This window comes from Mirounga leonina, unplaced genomic scaffold (genome assembly GCF_011800145.1).
Source record: "Mirounga leonina isolate KUSES-001 unplaced genomic scaffold, KU_Mleo_1.0 Mir_91, whole genome shotgun sequence".
Classification (NCBI taxonomy): Eukaryota; Metazoa; Chordata; class Mammalia; order Carnivora; family Phocidae; genus Mirounga; species Mirounga leonina.
This window is the reverse complement of record NW_023270839.1, coordinates 29,597,752-29,623,271: the sequence shown is the minus strand read 5'-3', so window position 1 is coordinate 29,623,271 and position 25,520 is coordinate 29,597,752. Positions and strand designations below refer to the sequence as shown.

Sequence of the window (25,520 nt, the reverse complement as noted above, 5' to 3'; positions counted from 1 at the left end):
GATCGAGTCCCACATCGGGCTCCCTGCTCGGCAGGGAGTCTGCTTCTCCCTCTGACCCTCCCCCCTCTCATGCTCTCTGTCTCTCACTTTCTCTCTCTCAAATAAATAAATAAATTAAAAAAAAAAAAAGAAGTTGTGGTGCTTATATACACACACAATAGAATATCATTTAGCCATAAAAAAGGAAATCCTGTCAGTTGTGACAACACAGATGGACCTTGTGCTAAGTTGTATAATACAGAAGACGACAAATACTCTATGCCACTTATACATGGAACCTAAAAAACAAACCCAAACTCCTAGAAAAAGATCAGATTTGTGGTCACCAGAAGGGCAATGAGATGAAGGTGGTCAAAAGGTACAAACTTTGTTTCACTAAGTACAAGGGATGTAACATATAATATGATGACTATAGTTAACACCTCTGTATGGCATATATGAAAGTCTTTAAGAGGAAACCCTGAGTTCTTTTTATATACACATATGAAATACTGGATGTTAACTAATTATGGTTATTTCACACTATATAAAAGCCAAGTGATTACGCTATCCCACTAATAGTGTTGTATGTCAATTATATCTCAAAATTTTTTGAAGTTAAAAATTCAAATACAGGGGTGCCTGGGTGGCTCAGTTGGTTAAGCGACTGCCTTCGGCTCAGGTCATGATCCTGGAGTCCCGGGATCGAGTCCCGCATCGGGTTCCCTGTTTGGCAGGGAGTCTGCTTCTCCCTCTGACCCTCCTCCCTCTCATGCTCTGGGTCTCTCATTCTCTTTCTCTCAAATAAATAAATAAAATCTTTTAAAAAAAATTCAAATACATTAACTTAGGGAAAATGAAATCTTTATAATTTTGAGTCACCCTACGCAAGAACGGGAGGTGTCTTTTTATTCAAAATGCGTTTTTGTTGAAAAATGCTTTTGTGTCTGTCAGGAGTGTCAAACTACATTTTAAAATTTATTTTCAATTATCTTAGGGACTATATGAGTTTTTAATAATATAACATGCAAAAGAGATAATATATACCATATTCTATGCAGAATAAAGACCAATATCTTAAATGCTAATATGACTCCTATAGTTTTTTTAAAAAAACCTGTAGCCTGATTGACCAATGCCTTTGATGAAATTTTATCAATGTCAGCTGTAGATGGATGCTTTGGGCAGCCAGAAAATGCCAGAAATACAGAATTATTTCTTTCTTGGCTCTTCCTCTCAGGGCTCTGCAGGGAGCCAGATCTTTCTCACCTAAACCATAAAATTTCTTGAAAGAGAAATAGCTTCTCTCTTCTTGAAGAGGGGGAGCGGGAGGCTGATATAAGCAGTGGAGTCAATGATCTGAGATAAAAATCTTTCAGGATATAGTGGAGGAGAAAAAAAGAGTAAGTTTTGTAGCCATTGTAATGGAATAACCAGACACTGGATATACTGAAAAAAATTTACACATATACACCCACCCTCTTTGCTCTCACACACATACAGAGTACAGAGGAGGACAGAAGAAAAACTGATCAAGACACAGAACAAGGTTTGAGGGAGAAGAAAGCAAAGCCACCCTCGATAGAGGATCTTTAGCAAGCCCCCGGTGTAAGTGAAGCCAAAGTACCTGGATATGTTAGATTTCTAACTGTAATGTTTAGAAAATTTTGTCCATTGCTGATACTTACTTTGAAAATATTGTTTACTGCAAGTACCAGACTGAGAACATAAAATTGTTATATGAAAAAAAAATGCAAATCTGGTTACTTCCTACTGCCCATTAGCCCCTGGTTCAGAGACGGACAGACTGCAGCTAGTCCATCTACACCCATTCTACTGGCTGATACTCCTGATGGGCGGGTGGCGGGGGGGGGGGGGCTCCAAACTTCACCTGTAGGTCAGCATAGTGAGATTCAGGGGAGCTTGACAGGTCTAGCTACAAAGTTCTGAAATTGTATAGATCTTGGGTCAGGGGACCATCCCAAGAGGCTGACCTCACTTCTAGATCCAAGTTGGCTCCTAACTTACTCTGTGACCAAGACAAACCCTTGTTGTGCCTTGTTTTACCTGTTGATCTGTCAAATGAAGATGATACCTGTGCCACCTACTCTACTAGCATTGCATAAAGTGAGATTATTAACATGAAAATACGTTAAAAAGAATTAAAAGCACTAAAAAGATAAGGGACTCGAGAGTGGGTTGGTGCACTCTGTTTTCCAGCACTTGCCAGTGTCCTATTTAGGAAGAGAGGGAAGAATTAGACAGCTTTTGAACACATATGTCATGGATCAAAAATATTTTCAGTGGCTGAGTCACTGTGCTGACCATAGTTATATTATGTTACACATTTTAAAAGGGCTGAAAAAAAAAAAATCTGTGTTCCACCAGTTGAAGAGATTTCCGAGTCTCCATAACCTGGCAACCAAACTCTGGAAAGAGGCCATCCCCACAGTGCTGGCAGGGGAGGCTGAGAAGATGAAGCAGCTGAGTCAAAGGGGAAAAATGTCACTCTGGAGAAGATTCTGCAGACTCAGAAAAATAGTGTGTTATATTTAACTACAGAACCAATATAATTAAAGACTTCATGTTTATGTCTGTCCCTTTTGGAACATATTTGCCCTGAGTTCATGCCCAGGAATATTATCTTCTGAGGAACTCAATACTTGGGAGTATTTTGCGATGCAGAGATTTGTGAAATATGTCTACACAAAAGTCTCAGGTGAAATCTCAGGCAGATGAAGTAATTGAGTCGTCCACACCGCAGCTAACACCACCACCATCGCTCACACTCGGAACTCTGCCCCGGCCATTTCTCTCCGTCTGAGATTGATTTCAGATAAACTGCCCCGGAGAAATGGGTGAGACCGGGGCTATGGGCCTTTTAGAACCACAGCGTCTCCTTTCAAGGTGCTTTTCCAAACTAGGGGACGTGTCCCTTTTCCCTCCATCAGTGTTGGAACAGGTCGTATTTCAGTCACTTACACGCTACTATGAGTTCATTTGGGGTCAGGAATCTTTTGTCCTTTGTGTTATAATTTCAGTCTTCTAAGTATGGAAGTGGAAGGTCTTATTTGCTATTGAGATCATTTCAGACATGAGCAAATGGGTGTGGGGGGCTGTCTGGTTGCCCTTGAGCCTCACCACTCCTGCCTGGGAGGCCAGCCCCCAGAGGGAACTAAATTTAGTTATTTAGGTACTTGAGGGTCCCTTGGGGTACACGGGTAGAGAGGAGGGGCTTTCATGCCTCCCTCCAGAGCTTGCTGCCTTACCTGCTCTCCCTTCCCGGAGTGGCCAACACATGCTCCATTCTTGTCCCTGCTGGGCAGCCTGCTCCCCACCTCCTCCGTGCTCTCCTAGGCTCCTTAGCTCACCTCCAGCCTCCACTTCCTCTCCCCACCACTTCCCCATGGTCTCGGAGCCCACTCTCACTTCCCTCCTCAGGGCCCGCCCCAGAGCCTGTTTTAGTTTCTCCACCCACTTACGCTTCCTCGTGGATTTCTAGAGCTTTCCTCATCGGCGCAATTATCCGCACGTGCGGGAGCTGGAGGGCCACGGCTCTAGCCGGCTGGCACCTGGATGCTAACGTGCAGCAGGCCGCGCACGGGGAGCGAGCCAATCGAGCCAATCGAGGCAGGGTCTCAGGTGGGAGGGAGCAAACTGCGATCTGGCCCCGCACAGGGAAAATTGGGAGTGGGAGCCCCAGTCATCAACAAGCATCAGGCTGCAGGTGTGTGCACACTTGTTCGTGGGGGAGGGGGTGGAGCACTCATCAGCACCCAGGAGAGAAAGCTGTTGGCAACATTTACAGGTCCTGCAATACCTAACAAAGAAGGAAGAAAGATCCGAAAGCTGGGTTTGGGCTAGAAAAACACTACCAGTTATGTTGTTTATAGTCTTCCCCCAATCACCATGTACTCCATTAAATACAAAATATAATAAAATTAACTTATAAAAATTTCTCATTTGTGTGGAGCATTTTGCTTATGATGTGCCTTGATGTAGCTTTCTTCATGTTTCTTGTGCTTTGCCAAAAAGGGAACATTTGTGGCGGATTTTTAAATTTTTAAATCCTTTTGCTTCTTTATGGAAGAGATTATGAAAATGTGTCCATGTCCTTTCTTGAATTTCTTTTGATGGCGCTTTGTCCATCAGAATTTTCCTCCAGCTTAACCCTGAGGAGGTCCAGGATCCTTTTCCCTTTGTTCTATGCCATTAGAATCCCAGAGTTGAAAGTGTTTTATTAATGATTTATTTGCTAATCTTTTCAGGTGAAAAGTATGTCAACCATACTTCTGACAGCAATAATTGAGATAAATAAATACCTATTTTCCATTATCCCATTTTCCTATGTGTGCTTATTGAATGATGACTCTGTGAAAGGTACATGAAAAATTTCAGGTGTTAGGGCTCAATTTATTTCAAAGCAAAAAATGAGTTATTATTTATTGGCACATATCTCAATGAGATTGTTCTAAAGCAGGTAGGAAGATTTAGAAGTTCCTCCTCTATGCCAATGCATTTGAAAGCTCGGTCTTATAAAATAGTAAAAATAGCAGCTACTAATTATTCAGCACTTACTCTCTAGCAGACAGTGCAGTGCAAAATTGAATCTTTTTAAAATGTCTTTAATTTTTATAAAGACCTTAAAGGAATTATCTCAATATCTTTAATAAGAAACCTGACTTCTCCTGAGATCACATAAGCAGTAAAGAGTGAAGGCAGGATTCTAAAAAAGAAATGTCTTATTCCAAAGCCTTTCTTATTTCACTTAAAATTTTTACATAATGTAAAAGAAATCATCTTCTTAGCCATTAAAAATTAATTGAGCCACTACTGTCGTTAGCTCAACAAGGAATTAAATCACCTGCAAATAATGCTTCTTCTTGCTTCTCAGCAAAGATTTGGGTACAATATCCTGAATTTAGTTCTTCTAAAGAGGAAGGAAATTAATGTTTTATTATACATCTATGACACAGAAGACAGCATTTCACATTTACTATCTCATTTGTAAGCTGCATATTATTATCTTCATTTACAGATAGGAAACACAAGCTCAAATAAGTGATTCCCCATCAACCCATAAGCTGCAAATTCTGTGTCTGAAGAAGATGCAAGTTAATTATAAAGTCAGTGTTCTTTCAACAGCATCCCACTGTGGGCTATCACACAGCAAAGAAAGTCTGAATGATGCTAAGAGGATAATCGTTCTTAGGATGTAACTCAGTCTTCTGACATTTACCCACTGAAGTGTAATTATGTCTTTGGCTTTTTAGTTAATTCTAAAGTGGGCTGATGGGAGTAGTCATTTTTAGTTATCTAAATTCTGAAACCCACACCCTGCTCCTTAAGGCACATTATCATAGCCCTATCATTTACTGGATACATTAACCACCTCCCACACACACTCACATACACACACAAACACAAATCTAGCTGCAAAATGGACCTCCTCAAGGAGACCAAAATCATATTGTCATAAATTGGAGAAAAAAATAGATAAAGAGAATGAAAAGTTTTATTATACAAAAAGGGTAATATAGAGTGATGGAAATAATATGACAATCAAAATATCCATGGTGTTTTTCACTGAATTTGAGCAGATTCTTACATTTCTACAAAAGAGCAAAGGGCTAAAAATATCCAACAAAAAACAAAGCTATAATAAATATTACTTCATGCAATAGTTAAAATAATTAAGATTGTGGACTTGGTTTAGAGACAAATACTCTGATGGAACAGAATAGGGGAGCCTCCAATAGACCCTGCATAAACAGACAGATGTAGCATCACAAATCAGTGGGGAAAGAATGGAAGATTGAATAAATTATGTTGAGATAACTATATACATATATGAAAAAAAGAAAATTGGATTTCCATTTCATGTTATTCCTTTAAAAGTTTAGAAAAATTAGAGAATTATAAAAATTAAAATTCTCAAACTTTTAGAAGAAAATTTAAGAGATTATATGGCCTTAGGGTAGGGACAGATTTCTTCAATAACCCTCCCCCCCAAAATACATCTCATAAAGGAAGAAAATGTTAAATTATACTACAGTAAATACAAAACTTATCAAAAGTCACCCAAAAAGAGTGAAAGAAAATGTCAGAGATTGAGAGAAGATATCATTAGACAATTTAAATGATAAAAGATTATAATCCAAGGTATACGAAGAATTTCTACAACTCAAAGATAAAAGGACAAATAGTCTGTTAGAAAAGAACAAAATATATGAATTAACAATTCCATCAGATTGGCAGAAGAGAATTATACAAAAAGTTGTCAGAGATATGGTATCTACTTATGCATTTTGAAATGCTGCTGGTGAAGTGTAGCTGGGTACAACTTTAGGGTGCAATTAGACAATATCAAGTTATGCTGAAGATGTGAATTTCCATGACTGGATAGTCACATTCTTCCATATATTCCTTTTTTTAATTATTAAAATTCAATTAGCCAACATATAGTACATTATTAGTTTTAGATGTAGGGTTCAATGACTCATCAGTTGCATATAACATCCAATGCTCATCATATCACATGCCTTCCTTAATGCCCATCACCCAATTACCCCATCACCCACCCATCACCCCTCCAGCAACCCTCAGTTTGTTTCCCAGAGTCAAGATCTCTCAAGGTTTATCTTTTTCTATGATTTCTTCCTATTCAGTTTTCCTCCCTTCCCTTATGATCCTCTGTGCTATTTCTTATATATTCCTTGGAGGCTCTCTTCTATGGAGACATGTACAAGACATGTACAAGAATGTTTATAGGATACATACATATGTAGTAAAAAGTTAGAGAAATGTAAGAAAATGATAAGCATCAGATACAGAATAATGGTTGCTTACTAGGAAGAGAGATGAAAGTGGATGGAGGGAGATACACGGAGGATTCAATTCTATCTGCAGTATTTTATTGCCTAAACTGGGTGGTGAGTGCATGGATACTCATAACATTATTCTTTTACATTTTATGTCTGAATAATTTTTACATTAGAATAATTTGTAATATTTTTAAAATAAAGCACCCTAAATTGGAGGAAATATAAGAGAGAGGGAGAGGTTTGTCTTATAAAAGTGGCATGTCCTTGGGCAATGTCCCTTAATGTCCCTGAGCTTTGTTTTTTTAATCTATAAAAAATATTATTGTGTTTTCAAATAAGATAATAAATACATGCAAAACTATAAAATGTTCTATACATAAGCACCAGATACAGCTTTTTCTTGGAAGGAATATTATTCACTTTGGTCAGGAAATAGTTTGCTTTTGGTCCAACAAGATAAGATTTCAGCTGTGAGAGGCCTAAATGTTAAGGTGATGAAAGTGGGCTGTGCTCAGTCACCCTGGTGCATCCCTAGGGAAAATTGTGTGTGTCAGGGTATATGTGTGTGTGTGTGTGTGTGTGTGTGTGACTGTACAAGTCCGTGTGTGTGTCTCTGTGTGAATGTGTTCTATCAGTGTGTGTACGAGTGAGTCATCAAATAGCCATTGTGGTTGGACCCCAGGTCTGCGATGGGCATGAAGCAACCACTGCTACCAAAACACTGGTGGAAAGAAGGTCTTTCTCAGACTGCTACCCTGAGAAACTGCCAGACCATGAACTTCAGTCACAGAACACAGGATTTGCCTTCCTTCCAGAACAACGGGTGGCATAACAAGGAGTACTGATCTGCTAAAGCCATCAACAGGCTTCCAGCAAGACACTAGTACCGCATCTGGCCAACGGACTGCTTATTTCCAATAGTGACACAAGTACTATTGGAATCTGGCCAACGGACTGCTTATTTCCAATAGTGACACAGCAGCAGAGAATATTGGTTCTCTCTCCTCCCGATGAGGCAGGAATCCCCAGGACTGAATGAACACTCCTGTGATTCTTGTTCTCAGCATATGAAGAGAGTAGGATGGAGAGATATAAAGAAGGAAAGACATTTTCTTAACAGCAGAATGAACAATCAGAAGTATTTAATTTAAACATTTAAAATGATGTGTTTTTATTTAATGCTCCAAGATACACAGAAAATGTATTTACTGTAGTTGACACACAATGTTACAGGTGTATAACAGTGACTGACTCAACAACTCTATATGTTAGGCTATGCTCACCATAGTGTAGCTACCATCTGTCACCATACAGCACTATTACAATATCACTCACTATATGCCCTATATTGTACCTTTTATTCCCATGACTTATTCAGTCCATAACTGGAAGCCTGTATCTCCCACTCCCCTTCATCCATTTTGCCCATCCCCCCAACCCTTCACCTTTTTGGTAACCATCAGTTTGTTCTCTGTATTTATAGATCTGATGCTGCTTTTTATTTATTCATTTGTATTTTAGACTCCACATATGAATGAAATCATATGTATTTGTCTTTGTCTGACTTATTTCACTTAGCCTAACACCCTCTAGGTCCATTGATGTTGTCATAAATGGCAAGCTCTCATCCTTTTAATGGCTGAATAATATCCCATCACATATTTTTTATCCATTCATTATCAATGGACACTTGGGTTGCTTCTATATTTGGCTATTATAAATAATGCAGCAATAAACACATAGTACATTTATCTTTTCATATTAGTATATTCATTTTCTTTTGGTAAATACCCAGGAGTGGAATTATTAGATCATTTGGTATTTCCATTTTAAATTTTTTGAGGAACCTCAATACTGTTTTCCACTGTGGCTGTACCAATTCACATTCCCACCAACAGTGTACAAGCGTTTCTTTTTCTCCACATCCTTGCCATCACTTGTTATCTCTTATATTTTTTATGATAGCCATTCTGACAGGTGTAAGGGGATATCTCATTGTGGTTTTGATTTACATTTCCCTGATGACTTAGTGATGTTGAGCATTTTTTCATGTGTCTGTTGGCCAACTGTATGTCTTTTTTGGAAAAATGTCTATTCAGGCTCCCTGCCCAGATCACTTGTTTTCTTGGTATTGAGTTTCATATGTCTTTTATATAACATTGTATGTCAACTATACTCAAATAGGTAAAGTAAAATAAAATATAATATAATATAATAAAGCAACCCAACCTGTATCTAAAAAAATAATCTAAAAATTAAAAAATAAAAATGTATTCCTAAATATTATATTTTAATAGTATTTTAAATGTTTTTAAGGTTCATTTTCTAATTATTTGTTTCTAGTATATAGAAATAAAATTGATTTTTGTATGTTGGCCTTGTATCCTGAGGCCTTGCTATATTTACTTATTGGTTTGTTAAATTATTTTAATTGATTCCATAGGATTTCCCACATACATTATTGTGTCTTCTTTCAATAAAGACAATGTTGCTTCATTCTTTCCAGTAAAAAAAGAAAGAAATGAAAAGGTACTTATTATAATTTAATATTTGTTTTGCTCTTGCACTCACAAAAGGAGGTTAGAGTCTTTCTTTGTGGCAGCATATTCACAGGTATGCAGACACGCTTCAAGAGGTAAGGGGAAGCAAGCAGATGAGTAATGGCTCTGTGCATCATGAGGGATGTACAAGAGCAAGTTCCACAACAGCACTAACGTTTCCAACTTGAAAATCCTCCAGCCGGAACATGAGGCTCTCAAGTGCTTTTGGACACCCTTTGACATCTTCTTTGAAAGTTGGAAAACTGAATTTTAATAAAAATACTGTAAAACAAACTCTTTTAGACTGGGCCTCTAGTTTCCAAGTAATTATTTAGGAAGGGTCTGGTAAAAGTTGATATGCATTGCACTTGCATAAGGAAGGAAGGATACTGGATGCAAAATCACTAAGCAAAGGCAGGTGGTTTAATATTTTAAGTGATTCACTCAACCAGCATTTTTCAAATTCTGTTCTTTGGTTCTCTAGGTTACTGAGAAGTGGACTCATGGGCAAGAGAATGAGGAAGGGCAGATGGCAAGGAATCCATGTTGCACTGGCACTCGATCTGAAGTAACTCCTTTATCTTGTCTATATATTAGAATTATGGATAAGATTTTAGTAATGTTAGTTTAGTTTTACTATATTTTGTAAAAAAATAGCTTTTTCTGTTTTAAAAATATTTATAAACTATAACCATAAAAAGAGGGGAAGGAGTGGGGGACTCTCACAGACCAAAGGGGGAAAAAACCTCTATTCTAATACAACAACATAGCAAAGAAAGGAGGTAAAGATCATAAATAATTGTGAATTAGGAAACTGTGATTCTACTTTCCCCTTGTACTACCAGCCAAGTATGTGACCTTAAGCAAGTCAGTCAACCTGTAGGAACCTCAGTTTCCATACATGAAACATGAAGGAAGTATTCTCTAGTTACAAAATTATTAAATTTAGTCTAAATTTCTCTTTAAATAATGATTAAATTCAGATAGTCTGAAGCCTTTTCAGTAACTTTGGCAGTGATATGAATTCTGAGCAGGTAATATAAAAGCTTTTTATTTAGCTCAGTTTCATAAATACTGAAGACCTACTATGATGTAGGTACTGTGTGGTAGGCACTAGGAATACAAATAGTACACAATTAAGTCCTATATGTTTCCAACAAATTAACCAGGGACCAGGAGGAATCCCATTCAATCCATCAAAATTAAAATTTGGCTTTTCACAATGGCAAAGCCCCATCAAGAGACAAAATTGTTACAGCCCTAAACTGGGAATCAAAAGACTATAGTGTTTTATCCAATTCTGTTACTCATTGCCTTTTGCAGACTGTTTACAGTATTTTAGGTCATGGTATGGACCCATACTGATTATACTAAATGCAATGGACAGTTGTTGGGAAGTTTAAAGCAAAAGAGTGATGTGGTTTGATTTTTGCATTTAAAACAGAGGAGAGTGTTATATCTACCTATGACAGAGTAGCTAATATCAGATTAACCCTCCCACTGAAAGCATTAGAAAATGACCAAAATATTGGGATTCAAGAGGACAAGATTCCAGACAGAAGGAGAAACATTATAGGAAGCCCCAAATTCTATATGCAATTTCCCCTAGAGGCATTTGCCAATTCTTAAGTTGCACATTTGTAGGTGAGACACCATTTGCATTTAAAACAGAGGTAATTTGTTATAACAGCCCAAACTTACTGAGACAACTGCTCAGAGCCCTAGGATTTCTACTGAAATCCCTGAAGAAATCTACTCTTAGAAGCAGAGTAAAATTGGAAATAGACCAATTTCTAATAGAGCAACATGACGTTTAATTGTATCCTGGAAGAAAAATGAATAATTTGTGGGCAAAGATTAGATCATCTAGAACCTGTACAATCTTTCATACATAGTAACAATGATTCAATCAAACACAACCAAGCATGCCAGGAGACAGGACCAAATAACTATAAATCAAGAGAAAAAAGAACAAAAAACAATGGGAACAAATCAATAGGTTATCCAGATATCGGAGTTCTCAAGACAGACTTTTTTTTAAAACATGATAAATATGTTGAAAGAAATACATGATGAGATGGAGAATTTCATAATAAAACATAAATCTATATTAAACAAATCAAATGAAATCCTAAAATTAAAAATTACAAAAAATTGAAACAGGTGAATTTAACAATAGATATTGGCATTTGGGGTGCTGATAATGTTCTATTTTTAATCTGGATGCTAATTATTTGGGTGCACACTTAATATTTGCACACTTTACTATGTGTACTATGCCCATACCATTATGTTTTGATCACTATAGCTTTGTAATATAATTTAAATCAGGAACTGTGATGCCTCCAGCTTTATTCTTCTCATCAAGATTACTTTGGCTATTTAGTATCTTCTGTGGTTCTATGTAAATTTAAGGGTTTTTTTCTTTTTCTGTAAAAAATGCCATTGAAATTGCGATAAGGATTGCATCGAATCTGTAAGTCACTTTAGGTAGTTTGGACATTTTAATAATATGAATTCTTCTATTTCATCAACATGGGATATCTTTCCGTATATTTGTGTCTTTTTCAATTTTTTTCATCAATGTTTTATAGTTTTCAGTGTACAGATCATTCATTTCCTTGGTTAAATTTGTTCCTATTTTATTCTTATTAATGCTATTGTAAAAGGAATTTTTTCTTAATTTTTTTAGATAATTTGTTATTGGTGTATTGAAATACAACTCATTTTTGTATGTTGATTTTGTATCCTGAAACTTTATTGAATTAGTTTATTAGTTCGAAGAGATTTTTGGTGGAGTCTTTAGGGTTTTTTAATATGTAATATCATGTCATCTGCAAATGAACACAATTTTACTTCTTCATTTCTAATTTTTAGCCTCTTATTTCTTTTCCCTGCCTAATTACTCTGGCCAGGACTTCCAGTACTATGTTGAATATAAGTATCAAGAATGGACATCCTTGTTTTATTCCTGAACTGAGAGGAAAAGCTTTTAGCTTTTCACCATTGAGTATGATGTTAACTGTGGGATTATCATATATGGCCTTTACTTGCTGAAGTAGATCCTTTAATTAAAAGTGGAACTACTATGTGATCCAGTAGTCCTACCCCTCGGTATTTATCCAAAGGAATTGGAATCAGGATCTCAAAGTGGACCTGCACACCCATGTTCATTGCAGCATTATTCATAACAGCCAAGAGGTAGAAGCAATCTAAATGCCTGTCTACAGGTGAAATGGCTAAAGAAAATGCGGTGTGTCTATATAAAAGGAATATTATTCAGCTTTAGAAAAGAAGGAAATCCTGCCATTTACAGTGACACAGATGTACCAGGAAGACAGTATGCTAAGTGAAATAAGCCAGACACAGACAAATACAGTATAATATCATTTAAGTGTGGAAATATAAAATAGTCAAACTTATAGAAACAAAGATTACAATGGTGGTGACTGTCATGGGTTGGAGGGAAGGAAAAATGGGGAGGTAATGGTCAAAAGGTACAAAGTTTCAGTTATGCAAAATAAATAACTTCTGGAGATCTAATAATAACGAAGGAGGGGTACTTTGATGGTTTCATAAGTGTATACTTATCTGCAAATTCACTGAGTTGTATATATTAAATGTACAGTATTTTATATGTCAATCATACCTCAATAAAGTGACATAATTTTAAAAAAATAAACAATAAATCAATTAATTTAAAAAATAACACCAAAAAGGAATGGCCAGTGAGACAGAAGAAAAGCCAGGTGAATGTGGTGTCAAAGAAGCCAAGAGTGGAGAGTGTGTTCATAAGGAAAGAGTGATAAATCATATTGAATTATGCTGAGAAACTTAGTAAGATACAGGCTGATATTTGATTGAGAATTTTTATCATTGTGGGGGCATAAATGTTAGAGGTTGAAAAAAAGATATGAAATGGCCATCGTAGGGAATGAGGACCCAAATTTATTGAGGAAATGCAGCAAACATGCTAGAAAGAGCTCCTTTGAGATGCATGAACATAGATTTACAGTTATACAATATATCAGGCTTTGTTCTTTTCTCAAGCAAAATTCAGTAATATAGGTGTGGAACAGAGTATGGGAGCAGGAGGAATATTAGAGTTAGCCATGGCTTAGATTTTTCCATAAGAGGCACGTAAAAGACAAGGGAGCATTTTGTCCTTCTTAGATGCCGCAGCCTCTTAAACTAGAACACCCAAGAAAGTTCTGTCACCCATGCTGCAAAGAAGCCATGGATGGGAAAGCTGAATTTACTGTCACTTATCATGATTCTACTCTGACAAAACTGTCCTTTTCCAAGTAAAAATCTCTAGAAGTTCATTGAGTGGTTATCAAAATCTTTGGACATATTGGTAAAGCAAAGGGACTGCCAAGCTTTGGTAAGTATTCTCTCAGGCGAATTATTTAGGTCAATAAAATATTTAAGGGAGTTTCGAATTACAAAGTTACAGAAATGAAATATATTTTCCAGCCCTGAGTTAAAGAGGCAATAGTGGTGATACCCAGATCCTCAACTTTTTAAAATTCTGCTGACCCATTTTAACAGTGTATTACGGAATAAAAATGTCCTTTAGAGATTCACTGACATTTGATGAAGATGGAAATTTCTATCACGAAGATCATTATTTGCAAATTATCGAAAAGAAAACACTGAATTTCTTGGTTAAAGGTGTTGCCTGGTGAAACGTCTTTTTTACAATGTGCCTATGGAAAGGTTCAATAGTGTACATTATTTGCCTGCTGTGATATGAATTGGAAACGTATAATTTTTATGACATTTGTATCTATTGTATGCTGGTATACCATTCTTTTCTATATAATACACTGAAAGAAATCCATGTGAAATAAACATTTAAGATCTTTATCCTTAGAAAGAAGCAGGCATGTGCAAGACTGGGGATCTGGTGTTTCTTGCAGTTCTGGGAAGTTGGGAAGAAGGAAGTAAAGGTAGAAGGAGTCACCAGATCCAGCTATCCCTAGAAGGACCTTCCCAATCTGCTCCACCTGGCCCCAAAAAATCACTAATTTTGCCATGACTCATTACTGACCTCTGTACTGGTAAAAACACACTCAACTGTATTGTTCTATAACAGTTAGTGCAAATTTAAACCAATATGGCAAAAAAACCCACAAACTTTCATAGCCATTTAGCATACATGAAATGTGGCTCTATAGGAGAGAGACTTATTTTTTCTTAAAATTCCTGTGTCTCTACATACAAATAAGTGTTGGTCCCTTCACAACACTCATTTGCAAGCAAGTTATTCCAACAATGATCTCAATGTTATTTTGATGAATTCTTCTTAGAGATGGTTTATCAATCGTCTACGACTATCAGTCTCATTGCTAGACACAATTAACCATTGCAAGTCCTTTGCAGACCAAGAAGGATGGACAGGTAGATCAACCACTAGATGAGCTGTAGATAGACTCAAGGCCACAGCTCCCACTGGGTCTACCTCTAGAATTTGCTATGAGACTAAGTGAGCTATTTAAATTTCTGGTCCTCTACGATTTTCTGCCTAGAAAGCAATGCATTACTTTGGGCCCAAGATTCCTTTACAAATTATAGAAGGAATAAATGAAAAAGTGTCTGAAAGTCACCAAACTACACAAAACATCAGGCATAATAATTTGTCAGCATCTCAAAATCTCTTAAAAAGATTTGTCCCAGGGCGCCTGGGTGGCTCAGTTGGTTAAGCGACTGCCTTCGGCTCAGGTCATGATCCTGGAGTCCCGGGATCGAGTCCCACATCGGGCTCCCTGCTCAGCAGGGGGTCTGCTTCTCCCTCTGCCCTCTTCCCTCTCGTGCTCTCTGTCTCTCATTCTCTCTCTCAAATAAATAAATAAAATCTTTAAAAAAAAAAAAGATTTGGGCGCCTGGGTGGCTCAGTTGGTTAAGCGACTGCTTTCGGCTCAGGTCATGATCCTGGAGTCCCTGGATCGAGTCCCGCATCGGGCTCCCTGCTCAGCAGGGAGCCTGCTTCTCCCTCTGACCCTCCCCCTCTCATGTGCTCTCTCTCTCTCTCTTTCTCTCTGTCTCAAATAAATAAATAAAATCTTAAAAAAAAATAAAAAATAAAAAAAAAAGATTTGTCCCAAGTTCCCCATTAAAACAATAAATTTTCTTACATATTGGTAAAAATAAGGTAGATCTATATCCCCTGTAACAGGAAGAACTTTGAGCTATATTGTTAAAATGAAAAAAAAGCAAACTAACAAATAGTATATGTGGTAAAATAGATCATTTTAAAAGAGAAATGGACACTAAAAACAATTATGCAAAGAGGCCTTCTTCAGGGAAGGGGCAGTGACTATCTTAGCCAGCTACATGTATACTGGGTCTTTAATGAACATTTGTAGAATAAATGCAATGTTAGACTAGAGCTATAACCAAACTAGTATGAGGACACAGAAGAAGAAGGGTCCAAATTCTCTCTGCTTGGTACATCTGACTGTTCATTCATATCCTTTATTATACCCTTTATAATAAACCAGTAAACATGTTTCCCTAATTCTGTGAGGCATTTTAGCAAATTATCGAACCCAAGGAAGGGGTGTGGGTTCCTCAATTTATAGCTGGCCTATCAGAAGTACAGGTGATGCCCTGGGACTTGTGAATGGTATCTGAAGTGGGATCAATCTTGTAGGACTGAGCCCTTACCCTGTGGTATCTGGTGTGGCAGAACTTAATTGAATTATAGGACGCTCAGATGGTGTTGCACAGGATTGCTTGATGTGTGGAACTGAATTAAAGCTTTAAACTATTCCTCTAACGCACTAGTAGCTGCTGAAGAGAGTAGCAGCTAAAGAGAATCATTTCATATACCACAAGAGTAACACCTTCACTCCATTTCTAAATGAAGTATAAACTCCGACTCAGCATTCAAGGCTCCCATATATCTTCCTTAGTGTGGTCCCAGTATTGCTTTCCTATACCCTCTCTTCCAATCAAATGCAGCTACTATCCGTGCATTTGCCTAGGATTTGCCCCTCTGTGCCTTTTTTTACTCTAATCCCTCCACATAAAAAGACCAATGTCTCAACTCCACGTGCCCAAGTGCCAGGTAGCTTTCAAGGCTCAGTTCAACTGATTTCATTTCAGAATCTCCAACCAAAATATAATCTGTCCTCCTCTAAAATTGTACAGAATTGTATTACTCTCTTAGCATTTTAATTTTATTCTTTGCATTTTATGTATAAGCATGTTCTATCTTCCTTCCAGGACTCTAATTAAGCCTTGAATATGTCCTGTACCTAATAGAGGTCAATAAATATTTGTTGAATAAATAATAACTGCAGTTGTAACAGAACGATAAAATAGGAAGCTTCTTCCCTCTGTTTCAGCTGAGTAGTCTAGACTAGTGCTTCTCAAAAGTTACTGCAAATATAAATCACCTGGGGACCAGATCAAAATGCAAATTCTGATTCAGTAGGCCCAAGATGGGATTTGAGATTCAGCATTCATGCAAGCCCACACGTGAGGATACTATTGATACCTGCACTACCCTTTGAATATCAGTCTACTGAATAGGTGTCAACTATCCCCACATTCCAAAGTGGAACCCCAAAGGCAGAGAAGTTTGCTTAACTCTAGTTTAGTAGCATGGAGCAGAAAATGCCACTTAGGGTGCAAGAAAGGTTAGAGTGGTTATGAGTGGGATTTGGAGGACATACTTACATAGTCACCTCAAAGCGTGATACAAAATGCAAACTCATGAGTTCCGTTGGCCTTAAAATTAAGCCAGTGATACTACCTTCATTTGAAAGGTGATGGTGTTAAGCAGGTCCTCCAAGAAACAGATGTCAAGATGAGCTTGATTGGCCACATAAAGATTTATTACGAGCAACATTTGTTAGGGAAAATAAAGAGGGAAACAGGAGAAGCTGGTAGAGCTGTCAGATGGAGATGCAGAACTGACCCTGACCTTGGGTGAAGGAGAGAGAAAAGGAAGTTTAGGTGGAAGTGTCTTACACAGCAGTGTAGTTCTGAGAACTTGGCAGAGACTATGCCAAAATCACCTGTCAGAGCAGTCCTATGTCACCCAGCAAGAAGGTCCGCCTTTGCATCTCTGTCCTGCCCTGTCATTGGCTGGCACAGACAACAGGAAGCATGGCCTCAGCAGAAATGCAGGAATGAATTTCAGAGCACAGCAGCTGGGGCTATAGGTCAGTCATACTCCTCACAGTCAGAGATCTGGGAGGTGTATTCTCACAACTTCTAGAGTAGTTATGCAGATTTTTAATTTATTTACTTGTTTTTGCCATGAGAACTTGAACTGAGAAAAATAGCAATCGGGAAGATGAACCATGGCTCATAATGTCATATTTTTAGAAGGCGTTATTGAACTACTCTTGGACAATGTATTTATAAAGCTGAATGTGACCACTTCTCTTCATCAGAATTGAAAAGATTCTATTAATATGGGCATACACTCAACAGGCAGTCACATTGAGTCTAGAATATATCTAAAGTATATCAGGAATAATCTGAATATGGATTTCCAAGGACTCTCAGATCATGCTGAGTCAGGTCAACACAGCAACCTCTTTAGCATTACTGATATGAGCAATATCGCAACATAAAAATTCATTTAAAAACAAAAGATGTTCTCATTAAGCTGTTTATTTTGAGAGAGCACCATTAATATCTAGCTTGACAAAGGTTATGACCCATGCTTTTATTAGTTGCTAATCATCAAATTACACCTTCACATAAAAGCAAAAAACAATTCAAGAAAACTGAGGTAAAGCAAACACAACTAGTACATCCCTTTAGCCATATCTATATGAATGGATATAAAACTAAAAGGTTCTGGGGAAAAGTGAAAAATTAATTCATCTTATTATCCACACAATAAGAAATAAATAATTTAAACACATTTTACTGACTCTATTTGTTTGGAAACTGCCTTTGATTGTATTGTCAAAATAGCCAAGATTGACATCTTTTTTAAAAATATTTTACTCACAGTTTTTAGCATCCTGTAAACATAGCTTTAGGGATGAGTAATAGCAGCATAAATATAAGTTGGAGTACAACTGATAATCAAGAATAGATGCCAACTAGGGCGCCTGGGTGGCTCAGTTGGTTAAGCGACTGCCTTCGGCTCAGGTCATGATCCTGGAGTCCCAGGATCGAGTCCCGCATCAGGCTCCCTGCTCAGCGGGGAGTCTGCTTCTCCCTCTGACCCTCACCCCTCTCATGCTCTCTCTCTCATTCTCTCTCTCAAATAAATAAATAAAATCTTTAAAAAAAAAAAGGAATAGATGCCAAATAAGAACAGAATCCTGAGGAACCTAGTGTCACATGGCATGAATGAGTAGAGAGGAAAAGGAACCAGGACACTTTAATCGCAGAAGCTAGGGGGTTCTTCCAAGATCATTTCATCTTTCTCAGAGACGAAGACATTGTCAGATATTTATTCTCTAAGCAAAGAAAATATTTTCCTATGTTTCTCATAGAAAAACTGGAAATTTAAAAACAGTTTTCATTGAGGTTTCCAATGAAGTAATGTCAAAATCTGTATTAATAAATCTGTGATGATATTATAGGTAAATATGCCCCCTATAATCCCACTGTAGCTTTCTTTTTCATTTAAATTCAATTAGCTAACATACAGTACATCATTAGTTTCTGCTGTAGTGTTCAATGATTCATCAGTTGCATATAACACACAGTGCTCATTGCATCACATTGCATCTTATATATATACTTCCGTTTGCAGTATATTTATATTTTACGTTATATATTATTTAAATATCTATCCCTTATAGCCTTCTTTTTTTTTTTTGAAGATTTATTTATTCATTTTAGAGTGAGAGAGAGCACAAGGGGGAGGGGTGGAGGGAAATGGAGAGAGAGAATCTCAAGAAGACTTCCCACTGACTTAGGGCCCGATCCCACAACACTGAGATCATGACCTGAGCTGAAATCAAGAGGACTCTTAACTTTCTGAGGCACCTAGGCACCCCTTCCCAATAGACTTCTAAATATATTGAAGGATTTCAGCACTTCTTTCAACTTTACATCACTAGCAACTAGCAGTGTTCTTAGTAATTAAGAGGAAGGATTTTTCTAGGTTCAAATCTTGGCTTCAACACTAAATGTGTTTCCTTGAGCAAGTCTGTAAACCTCTTCAAGACACAGTTTAAAGAGGGATTATAACACTACTTCACTGTGTTGGTGTGAGCATAAATGGAATAATGTATGTAAAGATTTAGATAGTACCAGATACAGCTATTTTAAAATGTTGAAGTTTATCACTATCATTATTATATATTTTTATTTTTTTATGTTTTTATTTTTTTATTTTTATTTATTTATTTGACAGAGAGAGACACAGCGAGAGAGGTAACACAAGCAGGGGGAGAGGGAGAGGGAGAAGCAGACTCCCCACTGAGCAGGGAACCCGATGCAGGGCTCGATCCCAGGACCCTGGGATCATGACCTGAGCCGAAGGCAGACGCTCAACGACTGAGCCACCCAGGCGCCCCTATTTTTTTTAATTACAGGAGGCACTCTATAAATATTTTTTGAATAAATGTTTTGTGACCCCATCAGCCCAGTAGTAGTCCCTAATTTTAAAGATTATAGAGATTTACAATAAGCATAAATGACATTAAATACTTGAATCCATGTTACCATACCCTGTCATCTTTCAATCATTTGTTTAGGTAGCATTCTAAACTGTACAGCCTCAGGGAAGGGCTTTCTGGGATCTCAGGTCCTGCCAGTGAGACAAGCAAATCACAGCCAAGGCCTCAAAGGGTGGCAATGTGGGAGGAAAAATTTAAAAGACAAAGCAACCCTCTCCTTTTCCCAGTTTCTAAGAGAGAGGCCCTGCATCCAAATTCCTAAATCTCAAAGGTACAGTAAGTTTGCATCCAATACAGCCAATATTGATATCAAATTTCTGATAGCTAAGGAAAGAAACATGGTTGGATGTATAATAAGCAAGGCTTGCCAATGATGAGAACACTAAAAATTAAGGAATAATCTCAACAGGAAAATGCTAGTAGAAGACACCAAGGCAAAGGGAACATCTTAAGTGCTTTGCATCAAGAACACAATAAAATTATGCCTCCTGAAAAGCCTATCCACTGAAAAAGTTTAAAATAAATAAAGGTTTCAGAAAGGGGACAAGTTACAAATATACAAACATTGATAACGTCTCTACATAACAGCAATATTCAGAAAAAATACTGAAGATACTAGAAAGGATCCTGAAAAAAATCCCCATTTAAAGGAGCAATAAAAATATAAAACCTATAGAAATAAACATCAGTAGAGGAACTACATTTAAAACCTACAAAGATTTATACAGAGACAGAAAATAAACCTCAAATAAATGTAAAAATACAGAATGGTAGAGATGAGAGGATTAACCATTATAAATACATCATCTCTTCCCAAATTAATCCATAAGTTTAAAGCAGCTCCAATATAAACTTCAATGGATTATTTAGAACCTATAAAAAGACCCTAAAATTCATCTGGAAGAATAAATGGGAAAAACAGTCAAGGGAAAAAATGGTATTGAGGCTGTACAAGGACAGAACTACGGAGAGATTTTACCTGAGACAGTTAAGGTAAGAAGAGATGGAGAGGCACATCACAGGAGGGTCTTTTAGGGGAAAAAGGAAATTCTATGTACAAGAGGACCAAGTTCACATTCTAAACTGAAATACAGAGGCGGGATCAAACCAGTAGCACAAAGCAAGAGTTCAGAGTGAGTCAGAGGAAGTGAGAAGAAACCAAGTGAGAAGGGCTATATGGGAGGCTTCTGGGGCAAGCCCTACCAGCCTTCGTGGAAGCTGTGTGTGATTCTCAGGTATTTGGGGATGACTGTTAGAGCTGACAGAACTGAGGCTAAGCGGGCACCAGCAGCATTCTCACACAGCCCTGTACATAGGCTCCAAATTTTGAGTATCTACCAGTCTACCCACCAGTATGCACCAGGCCCCTCCCACATGTGCCAGTTACCTCACACACTCTCCATCATGGAGGGCCAGAACCACCTTGATACTTCTCAGAGCTGGTGCCCCTGCCTAAGTCCCAGGCAGCTTAGTCCCATGATGGTGGCTTCCAGGTTGACAGCCTCTCCACAAGGAGCCACCAAAACCTGGGTCACCCACCATCTCTATAGACTTTCAATGTCCAGATGGAAAAAAGGAGGCTGTAACTCCTATTCTTCAGATTTTTTCAAACATTTCAATATTTGGAAGCATGCAAAATAAACTTCTCAATGACTGGCCAAATATTGCCTGATTTGTTAAGAGCATGAATGTGAGTCAGAGGGTAGGGGTTTGAGTCCCAACTCCACAACTTTCTAAACACAGTTTCTCTAAGCCTATCTTGGATAAACTGGGGTAATATCTTGTAAGAATGCTATGAGGATCATATGCAAACATAAAACGCATTTAGAAGCATGCTTATTATATAAAGTTCTGTAAAAGCATTTGCTTATTTTAAATAGGGCACTTAGTATTGGGTAGACGGAGCTTCTAGTCCCTTCATCCATAAGCCTTTTTGACAACAGTTCTTCTTCTACAGAAAAGGTGGCATCCTAACTACCAAATGACAAATGACAAATCATTTTTTCAAAACAGTATCTAAAGAAATCTTTCAGAATGGCCTACAAGCCCCAAGAGAAGGCCCATCTAGAGTGTATTCTTGCCCTGCAATCCTGAACTGGTTCTATTTTCAGTGAACTGATTCCTTTTGGCTAGCACAAAATTATCACTTGACATTTGCAGGTGATACATATCCTCAGAGAAAGAATTTAACCAATGTCAGAATTCTCCTGTATATCAGCAAAGGAAACACATGTGAGCCCCAGGCTGTTTGTGTCTGGGCCAAAGCCCTTCCCAGTAATACGGGTCAGAGCTCTGCTGTGCTCCGTGCTCGCTCTCCTGCGTTCCACTCGAGACAGAAGCACTGCATTTAGGAGTCCTACTGCCTGTGATAGCCCCACTCCCACAGGAGCAGAAAGGATGTGGGAAAGGCAGGCATTTTAATGAAGCATTGTAGAAGGGTGGGTGGAGCAACGCTGAGAATGTTCGAGGACATGGAGGTGTGGTACACAATACAACCATACTGCCAAGCCCAGCATCAGCTTTCTGAAACTTCCATGGTGTTTCCCTCCCTAGCTATGCCCCAAAGCCAGGTGGGGTCAATCTTGAATTTTCTCTTTTTCATTGGTATGAAATTAGTTCCTTCTCTTCTCCCCAGCACTGGAGGAAGGACGAGTAAATTACTCATGGAAAAAAGCAGAAAATGTTTAAATCCTCATTTATTACTTACAATAGGAGTGCTGAGTCAAACTCTACATGACATTGTCCCCACTCTCTATATGCTTAGAAATTAAAGAGTAAAAGAGAGGGGCGCCTGGGTGGCTCAGTCAGTTAAGCCTCCGACTCTTGGTTTCGACTCAGGTCATGATTTCATGGGTCCCAGAATGATTCGGGCTCTGCACTCAGCACGGAGTCCGTTTGAGGATTCTCTCTCTCTTCCTCTCCCTCTGCAACCCCATCTGTGCATGCTCTTTCTCTCTCTCTCTAAAATAAATAAATCTTTTAAAAAAAGAGAGTAAAAGAGAAACTGAGGAAATTTATTCACTCTCAACCCATGATCCTAACACTCTTGTCAAATTTAACCTTAAAAGAATATTTTGGAGAAAGGAAGTAGCATGCACTGGTATGAGCTAAAGTTCAGGAGTAGTGAAACCTCTTTGTAGCTGAGCTCTGACTTAACAACAATACCAACAACACAAAACAACAACAATAAGGTTTTGTGAGAAAAAATTCAAATTCCAATGAATCAGCACAACATCCTATCCATTTAAAAGCATTTCTTGTTTGGAACCACATCCACAGTCACATTTTGACTAGGGCCATCTAAGAATGCTACCCTCCCTCCACAGTCAGGACTACCTGTCCTGCTTTTTCTCTGCGCAACTTTTCCAAGGAGTGAAAGACTGACTTCCCTCAAACTGAACAGGTAAGGATAGGGGTGGAAAGTGATCTCTGGGCCCTGGGCCTAGATTCTAAGAATTAGGGGTGGGAGAGTAGAGGGTTTTAGTGATTGAATAAAGTAAACAAGAGAAAAAGAGCTTACATTTGCTTCTACAGTGATGCCGTGTGTGTGTGTGTGTGTGCGCGTGCGTGTGTGAAGGACAACAGTAGAAGCCCATTTTAAAATCAAGAGATGTAATATTCTAGATTCCTAAGCCACATGGGTTTAATCTGTATACATTTTATTAGTGTCTTTAGAACAATAGACATATTCTTAAATAGTGGATGCAATTTTAAGTCAACGAAATTACATTCTTTTCATTTCATCTACATTTTGACTAGTTTTGTGATAAATACCATTGGAAATTATCTCTAAGCTCCTTCCCTCTCAATATCCAAGTTCCAGAATTGATTATAGTCAGAAATTACTTGATAATTTCCTCAGCTGGGAAAGTCCCCGGTACAGATGAAGGATTTGGGCCCTTGAGAAAATCAGCTTGAAGAATATGAAACAGAAAGTTCTTTCTTTTTTTTTTAAGTTTTATTTATTTATTTTTAAAGACTTTATTTATTCATCTGAGACACAGAGATACAGAGAGAGAGAGAGCATGAGCAGGGGGAGAGGGAGAGGGAGAAGAAGGCCTCCTGCTGAGCCAGGAGCCCAATGGGGGGCTCGATCCCAGGACCCTGGGATCATGACCTGAGCCGAAGGCAGATGCTTAACCATCTGAGCCACCCAGGTGTCCCCAGAAAGTTCTTTCTAATTCAGCTTCTTAGGTGCTGGCACTAAACTATAATTCTCCCTTGTGCCTAGACAGGGCTCTGCCTAAAGCAACTGCTCTGTAGGCATCTCTCAGTGGTAAGTGAAGTAGTTGGGCACAGGAAATTCACTTGTGATGGTAACAGTCATCAAAAGAATTTAAGTAGACTTGAGGGGATCTTTGACAATCTGTGTACACTAGTTGGCATATGCTCATTACAGAGAAAAATGGAAATAAAAATTATCACAGATATTATAATAAGGATAGAACAAAGGGGATAAGAATGGCGTGGAAAATTCATGGTTGCATATTTCAACTTAATACAGAAGATAACTATCTCATAAATAGAGCTTTGCAAAAATGCAAAGAGAGAGTTTCATAAGATAACGAGCTCCCTGACACTAGTAGTGTTCAAGTACAGGCTAGAAATCCATCTGTCATATCAGATGAACTAGAGGATTTCCATGGGCTCTCTAAACTGTAAGATTCTTTGATTCTATTAAAAAAATATGATTTCTTCCTCTTTCCCCAAAGCATAGCACATGCTAAGACAAATGATCCACCTCCAGAAGTCAGAATTAACCTTACAATATTTAGCACAGAGACAACCAGACTTTAAGCCTGTTCTACTGTCTGGAGCAGAATTTATAAAAATAGTGCTTGAAACAGGAGTCATAAGAAAACTATATCAGAGGAGGTGAATGACACTTGTCTGAATCAGGTAAGTTCAATTTATGTTGCTAGGAGAAAAGGAAATAGTGCTTCCAGCAACTGACAAGCACCAAGATAGAAAATTAGAGCTCCTAAGGTACATGTGAAGTCAATGGTAATGTTTCAAACCTACAACAAAGAAGACAATTTCCATGGCAGCATACTGCTGCATTTAAACAGATTTATGATTCCTTTTTGCACCTTTTTAACCTCACTTTCTCTTCTTTGAGCTCTCATTTTAGGGAGGTTACAAAACAAACACAACAGCTGAGAAGAGATTTACATTCTTTGGACAGAGGCATAGCAAAGCCATCTCATCTCCAGGCCCTTTGATTAACATTTTGAGTGGCCTAGCAACCTTGATTTTATCATTTTCCTAATAAATTTTTGGTTATGCTATGTGACCCTTAAGGAGATAAGAAGTACCATTTCTGAGACTCTTTTTTTGATGTTCCATACTATCTACACATCTTCCTCCATGTAGATCTCTTAAAACAAATCATCTTCTTTGGACAAACAGTGCATGAAGGTTCCTTTTTTTCCACATCTCCACCAATGTATTTCTTTTCTTTTCGGTTCTAGCCATTCTGACAGGTGTAAGGTGACATTTCACTGTGGTTTTGATTTGCATTTCCCTAATGATTAATGATGGTGAGCACCTTTTCATGTATCTCTTGGCCATCT

The 25,520-nt window shown here is 37.9% G+C and overlaps 1 protein-coding gene across 2 annotated transcripts in view; it reads right to left on the bottom strand.

Annotated features, from left to right (window-relative positions):
* UNC13C (unc-13 homolog C) overlaps window positions 1-25,520 on the bottom strand; it is a 565,259-nt gene that overhangs the window by 469,952 nt on the left and 69,787 nt on the right. The gene's annotated exons all lie outside the window — the stretch shown is intronic.